The sequence below is a fragment of the Triturus cristatus genome, chromosome 8, assembly GCF_964204655.1.
Source record: "Triturus cristatus chromosome 8, aTriCri1.1, whole genome shotgun sequence".
Classification (NCBI taxonomy): Eukaryota; Metazoa; Chordata; class Amphibia; order Caudata; family Salamandridae; genus Triturus; species Triturus cristatus.
In genome coordinates, this window is record NC_140591.1 from 1169822419 (window position 1) to 1169837727 (window position 15309).

General features: G+C 44.4%; 1 protein-coding gene across 6 annotated transcripts in view; it reads right to left on the reverse strand.

The window, feature by feature from the left end:
- CRACDL (CRACD like) overlaps positions 1-15309 on the reverse strand; it is a 494556-nt gene that overhangs the window by 432447 nt on the left and 46800 nt on the right. For 4 of the 6 annotated variants that reach the window (XM_085622824.1, XM_085622826.1, XM_085622829.1 and 1 more), the window contains exon 2: positions 545-740. The gene's annotated coding sequence lies outside the window, so the exon portion shown is untranslated. The remainder of the gene's footprint in view (positions 1-544; positions 741-15309) is intronic. The other 2 variants (XM_085622830.1, XM_085622825.1) reach the window with 1 other exon arrangement.

Genomic DNA, 15309 nt, shown 5'->3' on the forward strand with positions numbered 1-15309 from the left:
GCCAGCTTTAAGGCTCTAAAGCTTCTCATCGTGGACACACTCGAACCCTCTTCGGCTTTTACGAGCTCTGGCTTGCAAATAACTCAATACCTGGACACACAACTGGTAGCACTGTGTAAGTCAACAAATCACATTGACTAAACCAACTCTTTTTAAGGGAATGACACCCTATTATAACACCCCAAATCCATTTCTCAAGTGTTCTTGCTCTGTTTAATGCTAGAGTAGTAAGTCCTAAATATATGAGCTCCCTGAACATACTTAGTTTGCATGTTCAGAAAATATCCATAAACATAGTTACTATATATGTTTACAATTCTTCATTATTAATGTCATTGTCAAGCTAGAATTGCACAATACTGCTCACACCAAACAACTACCAGTTGCAACAATGGTCTAGGGTAACAAGTTTCATGGGCCAAGATGAACAGGAAGTTCACAGGTGAATAATCTGCCATCCTAAAAAGTAAAGGCTTGAGTGAGCCTCAAGAGGATCTAGGGAAGGGGTATAGAAAAAAAAGCATGATCTGAATTTAGCACTTACTGTAGATTCCCAACTTCCGCCAGCAGTTTCAGAGGTGAACCAGAGTTGAAGCAGTGTACGACTCAAGCATTTTCTGGAAGGATTCCAACTGTTATCATCTCGCGTGACCTTTTCAGTTGACGTAGGAATGACCTCATCAATGCCTCAGTGCACGTGCTTTGGTTCCACGCCCTTCCAGCCGCGGCCAACGAACCTACTACAGCAAATAAAAATCAGTGTTAGGGTTTAGACACGGTACGACTATCAGCATATTAATTCAATTTAATGTATTTAACATATCAATTATTGTTCACCAAATGGATAAAAAGGTCCTATGCAGACAGGAGGATAGAATACACGCAGGTTTGAAAAAGTGTTCGTCGTTTATCCGGCGCCCTGACTGAACTAGATTTTGCAATTCATACGTTAAAAATAATATTATGTCTCATGACATATATTTACGTTTCGAAGTGCCTTCGGGACACGTCTGGTGACCTAACTGATCATAATACAGTCTGGCTACGTGTTTGCTTTGTGCGGAGCGGAACATAATATTTCACAGCCCTAATGATACGTCTGGGAGCACCTTGCAGCTTAAGTTTGCATACAACTATAATTACAATACCATCTCGTCATCTTGACCTATGCTTTTTTGTTTTTTGTTAACGTCTTTCTTCTGTGCAGTTCATCCAACAGTTGCAGGTTACTGTATTCCTAAACGACTTCTCTGGAAGAAATAATTTAATTTATAATTAACCAGCTCGTTTGTTCCGGCACGAAGGTGAGGTGAAGATTCGAGCGGGAGAAATATAAACTGACTGGCTTAATGGCGCGTTCACACACGCTGATAAGAGTGGCAGGGAAAAAAACCCATGACTGATAGATTAAATAGTAAACGGCCCGTCACACCCTAGAAGCATTTGTTTGTGAAAAAGAAATGCTTCATTCGTGCGCGGTCTGTCACCTTGTGGGGCCAAAAGGCTTACATGTAATGTGGCTGCATCAACTGAACTGAAGACAATCAAATACAATTGTGTCTCATACATATTTATTCAGGGTTCAAATTAATAAAATACTGTCTACTACGGAATTGCAAAACGTACCTTGGCACCGGACACTTGACTACTTGTATAATATGTCAAAGGTCAGATGGAATTTGAAGATATCTGTGAACGTCCTGCCAGCCGAAAAAATCAAAAACTATGTTACGCCCTCAATTTTTTTTTTAAGAATGTACCTGACCTACATCGACAGAGTGTAAACCCAGAAGTAAAACTGCTATACATTGTTGATGCAAATAAAACATAGAAATAATGGGGCCTATTGTCAACTGCATTCTGGTGTATGTAAAGTAGTACACATTTAAGTACTTTTATATTAATTTGTAAATTGCCCCAAGCGATCTAAAATAGGAATAGAATGAAAATTTTATTTGAATGGTCATAAATGACTAGTGCATATATAAAGGACTGTGCCCTATTTGCACATTTAGTGATGTGGAGTTAGATGTTTCAAGGTCGTATCAAAGGTATTTATGTAAAAGTTACACCTGTAGTACAACTTCTAGTACTCATAAATGCGTTTGTGAACTAGCTCCATGGTGTGTGCTGTGCACACCTCTGGGGAAGCATTAGTTCTCTTGAGAAAGGACTCTTTCCCCAAATGGATCTTGTTCACAAATATCCATTCAGTTTAAAAGTTCTTGCCTTGAATCCCTGTACCCTAATGTGTGAAGAATACAGGCCCCAGCTAGGCCCGCAGAATACAAGGGTTCGCTCTCCTGTAACAAAAGTTAGAAGGAAGTTGGCACGGAAACTGCAAATACAAAGACAGAGTTTATTAACCCTTAAGGGTGGTCCTACAACCCATACAACACTCTTCAGTATTGCATAGAGTAGCACAAAGAACTTGCGTACGCGGTCCCCTTTTATACACAACAGAGGGGCTCATAAGTGGGTGGATACAACATGAGGCAAAGTTCTTTACCTTTTATGGACATTTTCGATACAGAATCAATATGTGGGCGGAGACGACAATGTCCTGAGCCCGCGAAAACATGGTCAAGCAAGGACTAACTAATAACAGATGTGGTCAAGTCTGGGCATGCGCCAGACAAACAAAGGAGCTATTTATAGACTGTTACTAGGCAGATTACAAGAGCAAGTGACAAGAAGAAAGGACTCTTCTCGTGCAAAGCACGTGGAGGCATGACATTACAAGATGGAGTCCAGACATTAGTCAACATAAGACAAGAAACATGTTTTAACGCGAGAGAATTCATGTCTTTAGTGAATGCTTAATCATATCGCCGTTTTAGTTTTCAACAGACGACCCTTTCAGCATTTACTGAAGACATTCGGCTTATTGGGATAATCATCATAGATGTCAATTTTCATCATCTCTTCCACCTCTTTGGTTAAATATTTCTGGTGGGTGACATTGGCAATAGCTTTCTTATCAGGAATACAAAATGACACACATAAAGAACAGAGTAAAGGACCACATTGGACACAGATGCAACAGGAAAACAGAACTGCTACAATAATGCAGAGACCAGTTAAAACTTTCCATCCCCATGTAGTGATCAATGCCCAAAACCATCCAGAAAAGGTCCAAGTACCATTTTCTGTATGAATCTCAGCTGCGATTTTATGCAATTTATTGATAGCGTTGTAAACTGATGGCGTATGATCAGGAATAAACACACAGCAACTACTTCCGATAATTTTACATGCTCCACCTCTATCAGCTAACATAACATCTAACACCATACGATTCTGCAATGCAACAATTCTAGTAATTTGTAGTTCTTCCGTAAGATTCCCAAGAGCAGCAGCGGTTTGATTCGTCACAGCCTCTACAACTCTTGTTAATCTACGAACCTTTCTACTATTTAGGGCAGCTCCAACAAAGAAGAACAATCCTAAGTTAAAATCAACATACTGCTGTAAGCTAGTATCAGTTTGATCAACATCATCAATAGATAGAGTACTTTTATACCTATTTACAGTTACATTGTTCAGCAACTTCAAATCTTTATGATAGGATGCAGGTGCTAAGAATACAGGAGGTAATAAAAACGCTACATAACATACTCCGGACCAGCCGGCTGGTAAGCGATAATAACCCTTATTCCCACATACAAAGTATGTATTGTGGGAGGCTAAGAAAGTACTATTATTTAATCCATCTATATTCAGAACAATAATACAATCACTAACACCAACAGGAATATAACCCACACTCTGGACACACAGGTCCGCTTGAGCTTGTGCCACTTGAATCACAAAGCGCTCTTTCCCTGCAGAGTCTCTGGTGTTCGTGAAAATATAGGGGATCGATTCATTGTCTGGTAGATATTCTTCCCACTCCCATATTGTCCCATTCGCTTGTGGATAGCCATTTTTATCTTGATGACATTCTCTATTAAGTCTGAAAAGTAATCGACCCACTGTAGGTTTCCGTGTGGCAAAAAGCAAAGTATACCATGCTCTACAAGAGCCATTATGAGAGAAAGGAAGGGGTATAAATGGCGTTCCTCCTTTCTTCTGATGAGCTGGCATCATACCACATATCCAACAGTTCGTAGCATTCGTAGCAACATGGGTATGATGCAACATCTGGATAAAAGTGTTATTCAAATAAGACTGACGATGCTTCAATTCTTGATACGGAAGGGTATAAAAGTAGTGCTCCTCAGGCACTGGAGTGGTCAAAACAAGCAACTCACGGGCAGGAGTCACATCCTCAACAAACCATGTGGTTATACCAACAATAGCTACAATGATAATAAAGCTTGTCGCACAAAGAATCTTCTTCTTTTCCATCTTGTAGTAAAAAGTCAGTATCTTCCTGAAACTAAAAGGTTGTCAGAACTCTTCCCCTTAGGCAGCCGTTGATTTCTTCACCAGCGGGCCAAGACGGGTGTCACTACACTAATGCAGGGCTGATCCCCCCCCCTTGCCTCATTGGCTCTCCGTTTCACTAACCTAAGGGCCGTTCTGACAACGTATCTGGGTACAGAAAAAGAAAAATCACTTCCTTGGTCGAAGATGATATCTCCCTCCTCCAGGGATCGCTTGGTCCGGGAAGACCTCCTCAGTGTCGTTCGGTTCCACAGCACGGCCTTCCTCCGCAGTCAGGATTTCTCGATGGTCGGTCAACACAGCAGGGTCCACCAATCCAGGCGGCACTTTACGACAGTGCAAGGAGTGGATCCAGTTCTTCCGATTGGAAACTCGCACAGCTGTCCTCGTTGCGAGCAAGACTTGCTCAGGACCAACCCATCTCGGTTCCAGGCTGTTCGTCCTTTCGAATACCTTTATCATAACCTGATCGCCAGGTCGGAGGTTATGACCTTCACCTGTGGACCGATCAGGGAGCACTTCTCGAACCTGTTGATGAATAGAAACCAAATTATCCGTTAACTGTGCCAGATAATCACTCATCATTACACAAGGTACATCATACACTAACTGCGGTTTTGGTGGACCCCAAATATTCATTGAGCGTCCAAACACGATCTCGTAGGGTGTGAGACCGGTCCGAGAATGCGGTATCGATCTAATTGACAATAATGCCAGCGGTAAAGCATCTGGCCAAGTCAAAGAAGTTGAAGCTTGGATCTTAGCGATCTTAAGCTTCAGAGTACCGTTATATTTCTCAACCAATCCCGCAGACTGAGGGTGAAACACTGCATGGAACTTCTGTGTAATGCCTAGGCCTTTCAGGACATACTTGATAACATCTGCTATAAAATGAGGTCCATTATCACTCCACAGCAATCTGCAAACACCATATCGAGGGAAAAACTCCTTCAATAGCATCTTCGCTGTAGTCATTACAGTATTGTCTTTCGTAGGGTACGCCTCAACCCATTTACTGAAGGCACAAACCACTACTAGAACATACTTCAGATTGTTACAGCGCTCAAGCTGAATGTAATCAATCTGCAAAACCTCAAAGGGTGCAGTAGGCATTGCAAATCCTCCTGCTGGAGTTCGTGTACCCTTTCCTGGGTTGTACCTTAGGCAAATCATGCAGGTCTGCACTACCCTCTTTGCCGTACTAGCGATCTCCGGATGCTCCCAAACCCGTGTGAGTAATTTGACAATTGCGGAAGCTCCGACATGCGCTAGTCCATGTGCCATCTGAACCATAGGTTGTACGAAGGCTGTGGGTAACTTCCATTTATCCATCTGCTTACTTCTCCAACACCCTTCATCATCTAATTCTCCATCATTGGACCATTGCTCCCGTTCCTTATCGGAAGCGGTCCTCTGTATCTCCAACACTTCTCTCCTGGCATCGTGCCATCTTTCTGTCTGCGATTTCACAACATACATTGCAGTAGCACCAGGCTGCATCGCAGTCTCTCGCGCCACCCGGTCTGCTAAAGCATTCCCTTCTCCCACTTTATCAACCACCTTCTTATGGGCACTACATTTAACTATAGCAATCGTCTTTGGATACGTTAGTGCAGTCAAAAGGTTGTGAACTAACTCCCCATACATTATCTGGGTTCCATGTGACGTTAGAAACACTCTCTCCTTCCAGAGTAGGCCGAAGTCGTGCGCTACTCCGAAGGCATAGCGGCTATCTGTATAAACATTCACACACAATCCTGTACTGAGCTCACATGCTCGTGTTAATGCTATCAGTTCCGCTGCCTGAGCTGATTTCTGCGGTATGCGTGCAGTCTCCACTATTGTTTGTAATGTGGTAATTGCATACGCTGCTGAAGTCGTACCATCTGGTAGCTTCAGGCATGATCCGTCCACCCACAGTTCTCCATCTACATCTGTAAAGGGCGTATCCTGGAGATCAATACGACCCTTTGTCTGTTCCTCCGTCACAAGAATACAGTCATGTGTTCTTCGTGCTTCAGACTGAGTTTCCGGAAACGGCAGCAATGTGGCTGGATTTAGCGTTGCGCACCTCTTTAACGTAATATGAGGAGCCAAAAGCGTCAACTCATATCCCGTTAAACGAGCACTGGTCAAATGCTGCGTCTTTGTCTGATTAAGCAGGGCATCCACAGCATGGGGAACTAATACCAACAATTTGTGAGATAACACGATTCCCTCGCTTTGGCGTATTGACACAGCTGTCGCCGCAACCGAGCGAAAACACCCTGGTAATGCTCGGGCAACAGGATCAAGTACAGCCGAAAAATATGCACAAGGGTGCTGCTTGTCGCCGTGCATCTGCACTAAAACTGATAATGCACATCCATCTTTCTCATGAACATACAGTGAAAAGGGCTTCGTATAATCAGGGGTACCTAACACTGGTGCTGAACAAAGGGCTTGTCGTAATTGCTGAAAAGCAATTTCACACTCATTTGACCAGGGAAGAGGAATCGGAGTGTCTTTTGTCAAAAGTGCTAACAAAGGCTTAGCTATGTGTGAAAACCCCAATATCCATTGCCTACAGAAAGAGGCTAAACCCAAGAATGCACGCACATCCTTCTGTGTGGAAGGTACTGGCGTGTCCAAAATTGCTTGAATACGATCTGGTGCGAGTGCACGCCCCTCCTTAGACAAAAGGTGACTCAAATAAGTCACCTTTGGTCTACAGAATTGCAATTTCTTCCTCGACACTTTGTGATTGTGAGATGCCAAAAAGGACAGCAAAGATAACGTAGTCTTCTCACACAACTCAGGAGTGTCAGCCGCCAACAAGATGTCATCGACATATTGTATAAGGGCGACACCATCAGGCAGAACAAAGGAATCCAATTGCCTTTTCAATGCTTGACTATAAATACTAGGGCTTTCTGTATAACCCTGAGGGACTCTACAAAATCTGTAAGACCTATTATTCAAAGTAAAACCGAAGAGGTATCGGCTATCAGGATGAATAGGAATCGAAAAGAAAGCATTTTTTAAATCAATAACTGAAAACGTGGTCGCCGTTGGCGGAACCAAAGTGAGTAACGTCGTGATATCAGAAACCACTGGGTACTGAGGTATCACTATCTTATTCACTTCTCTTAAGTCAATGATAAAACGATAAACCCTGGTGTCAGTATCTTTCTTCAAAATAGGTAAAATAGGGCTATTGCAGACATTGTAGGGAACTTCCTCCACCACTCCCACCTTAATCAAATCCTGCACAATCTGTATGAGTGCCTCCTCCCCCTCCTGAGAAATACGATACTGAGGGAGGCGAGGTAACACCGCACCCTCCTGGACACTAATGTGGACAGGCGGAATCACCATCCGTCCCACATCAGTACCTGAAGTGGCCCACAAAAAATGAGGGAGGGAAGCCAATGCAGCATCCTCCGCAACCACACACATCCGGTCTGTCAGTGGGTGATTATCGTTTAATATCACACGTACTCCAGTAGGGGAGCAGCGGATCGTAGCTCTGAAGTGCTTAAGCATATCAAGACCCATAATGTTGTCGGGCGTGTTCGGAGCGAGCAAAAACGGACAGGGTGCAGAAAAGTGGTCAACATGGAAGGCAAGGGGTCGGGAAAGAGGGCTGCGAGAGAGTGTACCATCAAACCCTACCGATGTAACCATTAAGCTAGATGGGGGAGCCCTCGGAACCAATTGTTTAGACAGTGCACTACGAGTAGCTCCGGTATCAACTAGGAACCGATCAGTAGAACCCAAAACACTTGCTGAAACATAAGGACACTTCTGATCAACCGATACTTCAACTGATTCCAACCCCCATCCAACGCAATCCTATGCATGCTGCGAATCATGGTACCCAGCGCGATCATTCCCAGACATTTGATACTGATTTTGCCGATCAAATACGTTAGGTCTATCTCGCTGCTGCACGTTAGAGTCAAATCGAGCACGATCATTGGAATTCCCTCTGAAATTCGAAAAGCCCCCTCTACCTCTCGGTGGTCCCTGACCACGTCCCTGACGAGATGCATATAATACCGGACAATCTCTAGCCCAATGACCCGACTGTTTACAATACGCACATTGATTTCTATTAACATCTGACCGAACGGAAGGGGGACCATAGGATCCTCCTCTACCTCTGTCGATACCCCGACGAGGCGGACCATACACTTGTGCTAACATCACCTTAGTTTTCAAATCTTTCGATTTCTTCTCCTCATGCCCCTTCGCTTCTTGTTCCTGACGCTCATAATACTGAGCCATAGTCAGGAGGGATGCCGGAGACGAAGTGGACCAGGAACTTTCACTCGCTTTTAAACGAGCTGCTATTCCTGGCAATAAATTCGCCACGTATCTATCAACAAAAAGATGTCGACCCGTGTCATCCGTAAGGGACTGACCACTGAAATCATGAAATGTCTCCTCGAAGCGCGTAAAGAAGTCTGAAACCGATTCATCAACCTTCTGTTTACACGATGCTAACATGTTCCAATCAATCTTTTTAGGGGGGATAATGGTTTTCAATTTAGTCAAAATAGCAGTGGGAAGATCTAAAATAAGCTGGGGTGGTTGTTGCGCGGGTTCTCTCCCTATCCACATCCTCAATCTCAGACCATTTGGCCTTAAAAGCGGCGTGATCATCCACCTTCCGCACAGATCGCCACATATCCGGTGGTAAAATAAGCCCAAAGAACAAATCTATATCTGCTAAGGTCATAGTACAAGAATTCAAGGCCCCTTCAACCTCTTCGTAAAAGGCCGCTGGATTCTTGCGGGGGTCAGGCAATGCATTCTTTAATGCCATAACATCAGCCCTATGCCAGGGAGTATAAACCCAATTATACACAAAATATCCCCTAGCATCGGGGGAAGATATATCTGAACTATTTCCTGCTCCTTTAGGAGGAACATACAAAGGTGCCGCCTCTCGCATCGGTTTAGCATGCACTAGTTCACTCTTATCTGATTGGGAGGTAGATGACTGGTCGCCGACGGTACGCGAATCCGATTGCTCCTTCTCCCCTGCCTTTAGGCGCGCTCTCTCTTGAAGTTCAAACGCCGCGTCCCGCAATGCAAACAGCCGTCGGACCGCATCGGGTACCTTAGAGGGAGAAAAAACACCGTTACGTAATGCTTTAGCATCTGAAACTACAGCATCAGGCTCGAAAACATCAGAATATTTCCGAAAGGCATTAATCACTTCATCAGAAAAAGTTGCCGCAAAATACAGCTTCTCTTTATCCCGCCAACTTTCCAGAGTCCAACAATTCAGCAAGGGGTAGCTTGTCTTTAAGCGCACGCAAAGAAATTTTCCGAAGCTCACCCATACGATCAACTGGTAACATGGACCACGTGTCTACCTTATCCGAAACCGATCCAGAATCCTGTGATCTCGGGGCGGACGCGCCAACATAAGGAGGCGGAGAGCAATCTAATAAATAAAAATCATCTTCAAGATTAGTAAGGACAGGATAAAGTGGCTGGCGGACAGCATATTGACCCGAGACTTGCAACCTACGCTCTTTCTCTTGTATCTCCGCCAGTTCTCTTTCTTCCCGACGCTTCGCTTCCTGCGCTCTCACATGATCATTTTTCCGTTGCTCTTTATCAAACAGCGCTTTCTCACGTTTCTCTCACTCACGCACTTCCTTTACCCATAACCGTACACATTCAAACATGTCTTGCCGAGCACGCCGTTTACACATACACTGTTCCACATACTCAATCTTACGCATATCAAACGAACCATACAAAGGCCATCGCAACTCAGGATCCTTTTTGGTGTATTTCCTCCACACTGTGCTGTACATTATAGAGGAAAGACCATGCTTCACATACATATCCCTATTAGGAGTCCCCTCTGGGGGGGCTGGAGCAGATTCCTCGAGATTTAACCGGTTTCCAAAACAGCAGCACCACTTACGGAGTGCGCTGAAAGCAGGCATGCTCAAAAATAATGCAAAATGTGCAGTATTATCAAAAATGGCACTTAAACTTTGTGCCGTTCAAATTTACACAACTCCGGAGAAATATCTCCACATTACCTGCCTATATGTGTTGCAACGCATATATTCTCACAGTAATCAATACAAAATATGACCGGTCATCACAAATCAAACTCAAATAGCCAACCCAGGCTTCAAAACTCGGAGCAAGTACCGTACAACGGTTCTTACCAATCAAGAGTGTCCAGATTCCAACTGCCAAGTTCCAAAATTCGCCCAAACGGCTGTCGCGGCAAAACCGACAGAAGAGGTCTCAGTCGAGGACCGGCGCCACCCAGAAGGTCAGTTCGGAAGGGAAGGAAGAAACCTCGGGATGCCAGGACTAAAAACGCCGCTGGCAGTGATCACATCCCCGGCCAAATTCCTCACCTTCGTCACGACCAGTCCTTCGAGCATCCGAGTCGCCGATGAGCCCCACGTGACGGGCGCCAATTGAAGAATACAGGCCCCAGCTAGGCCCGCAGAATACAAGGGTTCGCTCTCCTGTAACAAAAGTTAGAAGGAAGTTGGCACGGAAACTGCAAATACAAAGACAGAGTTTATTAACCCTTAAGGGTGGTCCTACAACCCATACAACACTCTTCAGTATTGCATAGAGTAGCACAAAGAACTTGCGTACGCGGTCCCCTTTTATACACAACAGAGGGGCTCATAAGTGGGTGGATACAACATGAGGCAAAGTTCTTTACCTTTTATGGACATTTTCGATACAGAATCAATATGTGGGCGGAGACGACAATGTCCTGAACCCGCGAAAACATGGTCAAGCAAGGACTAACTAATAACAGATGTGGTCAAGTCTGGGCATGCGCCAGACAAACAAAGGAGCTATTTATAGACTGTTACTAGGCAGATTACAAGAGCAAGTGACAAGAAGAAAGGACTCTTCTCGTGCAAAGCACTTGGAGGCATGACATTACAAGATGGAGTCCAGACATTAGTCAACATAAGACAAGAAACATGTTTTAACGCGAGAGAATTCATGTCTTTAGTGAATGCTTAATCATATCGCCGTTTTAGTTTTCAACATGTGGCTTTAGCCAATAGCATTCTTGGCTGCTTGCCATGCTCAATAAATCCACTGTACAAGTCCCTAGAACTGCTGAGGAGAACGAAGAACTCTGTATTGATCCAATGACTGCATTTAAAGAAGCGTTTGCAGAAAGCGCCTCTGGTCCATTGCTTATTTTGCCTGTGAAATCAACGGCACTTCTCAGCTGATTATTTATTTGTTGATTTAAAGGACGCCATGATATAGCATGTCCCTGGATAATAGGATGTGTTTCAATTCTCTATATATACTATTCCCGCCAATCTTGGGTCCCATAACAAGGGATCTCTAGTGATCACACAGAGTAGTATCTGCCCCTGGGAGGACTTGTAATCAGGGTCTTATCCGCTAGAGGATTCTGACTGAAGAGCTCCATTTGCATCCTGATATTTCTGAAATTGGAGAAAGAATGCACAGATGTGGAATGGGTATGTGAACAGTTCCATTTTTTTCCTTACTGTAATCACCACTGACAATTACATGGTCATGACCATCCAAAGGTCAAAATGATGCCCATTATTGTAAGGTGGAGCCAATGGCATTAATACTATGAACTCAAAGGCACCACACCATTTGAAAATAGGAATATCTTGCTTTTTCCTGATTTCACTCAGGTGGTGCAGTTGTACATGCAGTGAAAAAAGGAAGAGAAAGGCTGAAACATATGATGTTCCTGGCTAAACTGAAAATACTAGCTCAGGAAAAATGTTGGCACTCCATAACTTCAGAAAGGGTCTAGGAGTGGTTGGAAGGATGGAGAACTATTGCTGTAAAGGAAAACCGACCAGTGAAAAAATGCAGCACAGCACTGCAGCCAGATCTAGGGTAACTATTGGAACCACTACCCGGGTTATGGAATCAACAGAACAGAATAACTGTCACATGCTGAAAGGCGACTAGAAGTGGTGTCCTAGCAAGGATGAATAGTGCTGGTGACTGCTGAAACAGATGAAGCGCATAAAGTACGTTAAATAAATGAATCCTCCTTCAACTCCATTTAATACGGAATGTGGAGCGTAATTTGGCTCTGAGGGCAAAATGAGATATGGACGCCTGGAACATTTTTGTGCAACTCTTACACCAATTAGAGGGAGGGGCAGCCATGTAAGAGAGCTTATACAGTGCCAGGGAGTTTACAGCGACTGGTCTTATCTGCGTGTCAGCCACTCGTAGAAATCACTGTTGGTTAAATTGTTTAATAATGTTGGGCCACAGGTGCACTGCGGGTTGGGTGTGAGGGTAGTTTTAGACCCATGGGGCAAGTGTGCACGGAGCGGGCAGTAAAGGAGGGCTTTCAGTCTATAGCGCAGTACGTTATGAGGTGCCTATTCTCTGAGACTGCACATTGCATGAAGAATTGTGAACCACAGACTGGAACACATCTTGAGAGAGGGTGATGGAGGTGGTAGCATACAGCTGAAGAGCAACAAGTTTCTGAGCGTATCATGGACTGTGACCTGTATGGATGATAAAGTTATGAGGGGGCACAGCCCAGCCCTGGCATTCGTTTAGGAGATACACTTGAATGGTGCAATTGGCTGTACTCTATATAGGGATGATATCAACTACTTGCACATGTAGGATTTACAACTGGGTCCAGAGGAGTGGAGTTACTGGTTACGAAGGCAACACGGTTCTCAGTGGGAAACACCTAAGGTGACCCTCAGGGATGTGTTGCTGCAGTGAATGGGAACTAGGGTGGGGGAGCGGATGGCTCTCTTCTCTTTATATTTGCCTCCTGGCTTGCAGAAATGCTCTCTGGAAAAACTAGATTCCAGGATATGGCACTAGTCTCAACGCGACGTGACAATTGGTGGGGACAGGAAAATGGAGGAGTTAAGAGAAACAAAGAAAGAGAATACGGGATCAGTGCAGTCTAATACAACCCTTTGGGAAGCTTCTCGAACAGTGGTGGGGCCATGTGAATGCTAGCGTGACAGGGAACACACGGGAGAAAGGTACTACTTTGACGGGGATAAAAGAGAACCAGATAACTCTCGAAATCATCTTGCTACAAAGTGGGGATGCTGGGATTAAACGGCAAATTAGACAGAAAAAACACGAATATCATGCATTGGCCACAAATGAAGCAAGAAACAAAACATGGCACCTCAAAAAAGACTGTATGCAGTGAAAAATAAAGGACAAGGTACCAGCATGGCTTGGCAGGAGGGAAAACGAGTAACAAGTGGGACGCAAACCTGCAATGTAGATATAGCACATCCCTTGTGATACTTCTTGCAGAACTCTAGACTTCTAAGTTGTAAGTAGAGCCATCCAAGTTACATCAGAGGCCTGCCTGCTCCAAGGTTATTTGAACCAACATTGGAGGATCTAAAAGCACAGCCCACAGAAGAGGAAATTGCAGTGGCAATTACACAGTTACAGAATGGGAAAGTTCCAGGCCTCACTGGCCTCCCAACTCAATGTTTCAAGTGTCTCTCTGAGAAGGAAGGTCCCTCACTGCCTCGTGATGTAGGGGAGAACTCAAGGAAACCGAGGCAGATTACCATATGACCTAAAATTGGCTAGTGTGGTGTTGCTGTAGAAAAAAGGGAAGCCTAGGATGGAATGTGATCCCTATCGGCCCATTTCATTGGTGCAAGCTGAAGTGAACGTTTTGGCCAAAGTCTTGGCCAACCGACTAGGCATCATCATAGACAAATTGGCAGACCAAATCAGAACAGAATTATGTTGGGCAGAAGTAGCAGACAAACTTCGAAGTATGTACACAACCCGGGACTCAAAACTAGCAGCAGTGCTGCCACTGAATGGAGCCATGTCCTTGGTGTCAGAGGGATGACCTCTTCCAATACTGATCCTTAAGAAACTGGGCTTTGTCCCGAAATTCATGCCATGGGTGAAACTGCTATATACAGAGCCTTCAGGGTTTTGCAATGTGCCGAAACATAGCAAAATTATGAGCATTGTAAAAATCCTAAAATTTTTACAAAAGCTTTTGCAAAATCTCAATAGAAAGACCAGGTTCAATACTTCTTTTATTGATCCATTGTTCTGGTCTACCTTGTTCTCCTTCTGTGGATGCAAAGCACGCCTTCACCAAAGTGAAAGCATTCATGCTGCAAGGAGCGGATGCTGGAGCCCGGGAGCTCAGGTGGCATGTTATAGTTCTGGCCTTTTTTGTCAGCTATTACCCAGCAGAATTTTTTTTCGCTACCTTTCCCTGCGTGCAACTCCCCATCCTGTTCACCCACCAGCCCCGCACAAGTTTTCCTGTCCCATCCCAGTTGCAACACTTATCTTGTCCCTCCCCTCAGCAACTCTTTTCTTACTGTCCCGCCCCAATGTCACTCATCCTCCTGCACCCCCATTTCACTGTCCCCTCCCCTGTAGAAACTCTTTTCCTTCTGCCCCTCAGTGCCACCCATGCCTCTTCTCCTCCTACCCCTCCGCATCAAGTTTTTGCTTCCCACCTCACATGCTGCTTGCGCTTTTGACCCCTCCCCAACAGCATCTGTTTATAAGACACCTCCACTGAAGGAACTCTTTGTGCCCATCACCTCACACATCATTTACAGAATGAAATACACAGTACTGGAGGGAGTTGTTACTGTGGCCCTCTCCGTCCTTCTTCCAATCTTAAATTAGGATGGGAGGAGGGTGGAAGGGGCTACAGTAATAGCTCCATCCAGCATGCCCATACGTCATGCAAGGAAGCAAAAGGTCAATGTGGTGCCCAGAGAGAGTGAAGCTTTAAAATGAAAGTTTAAGTTCATTGTCTAATTAATTAAAATCATTACAACTTAATCAAATTGATAACATTATCTCTTGAACAGCTATGCATATATGATAACTCAAAATTAGGCACATGCAAATCCTTCTCAAATATCTGTGTAA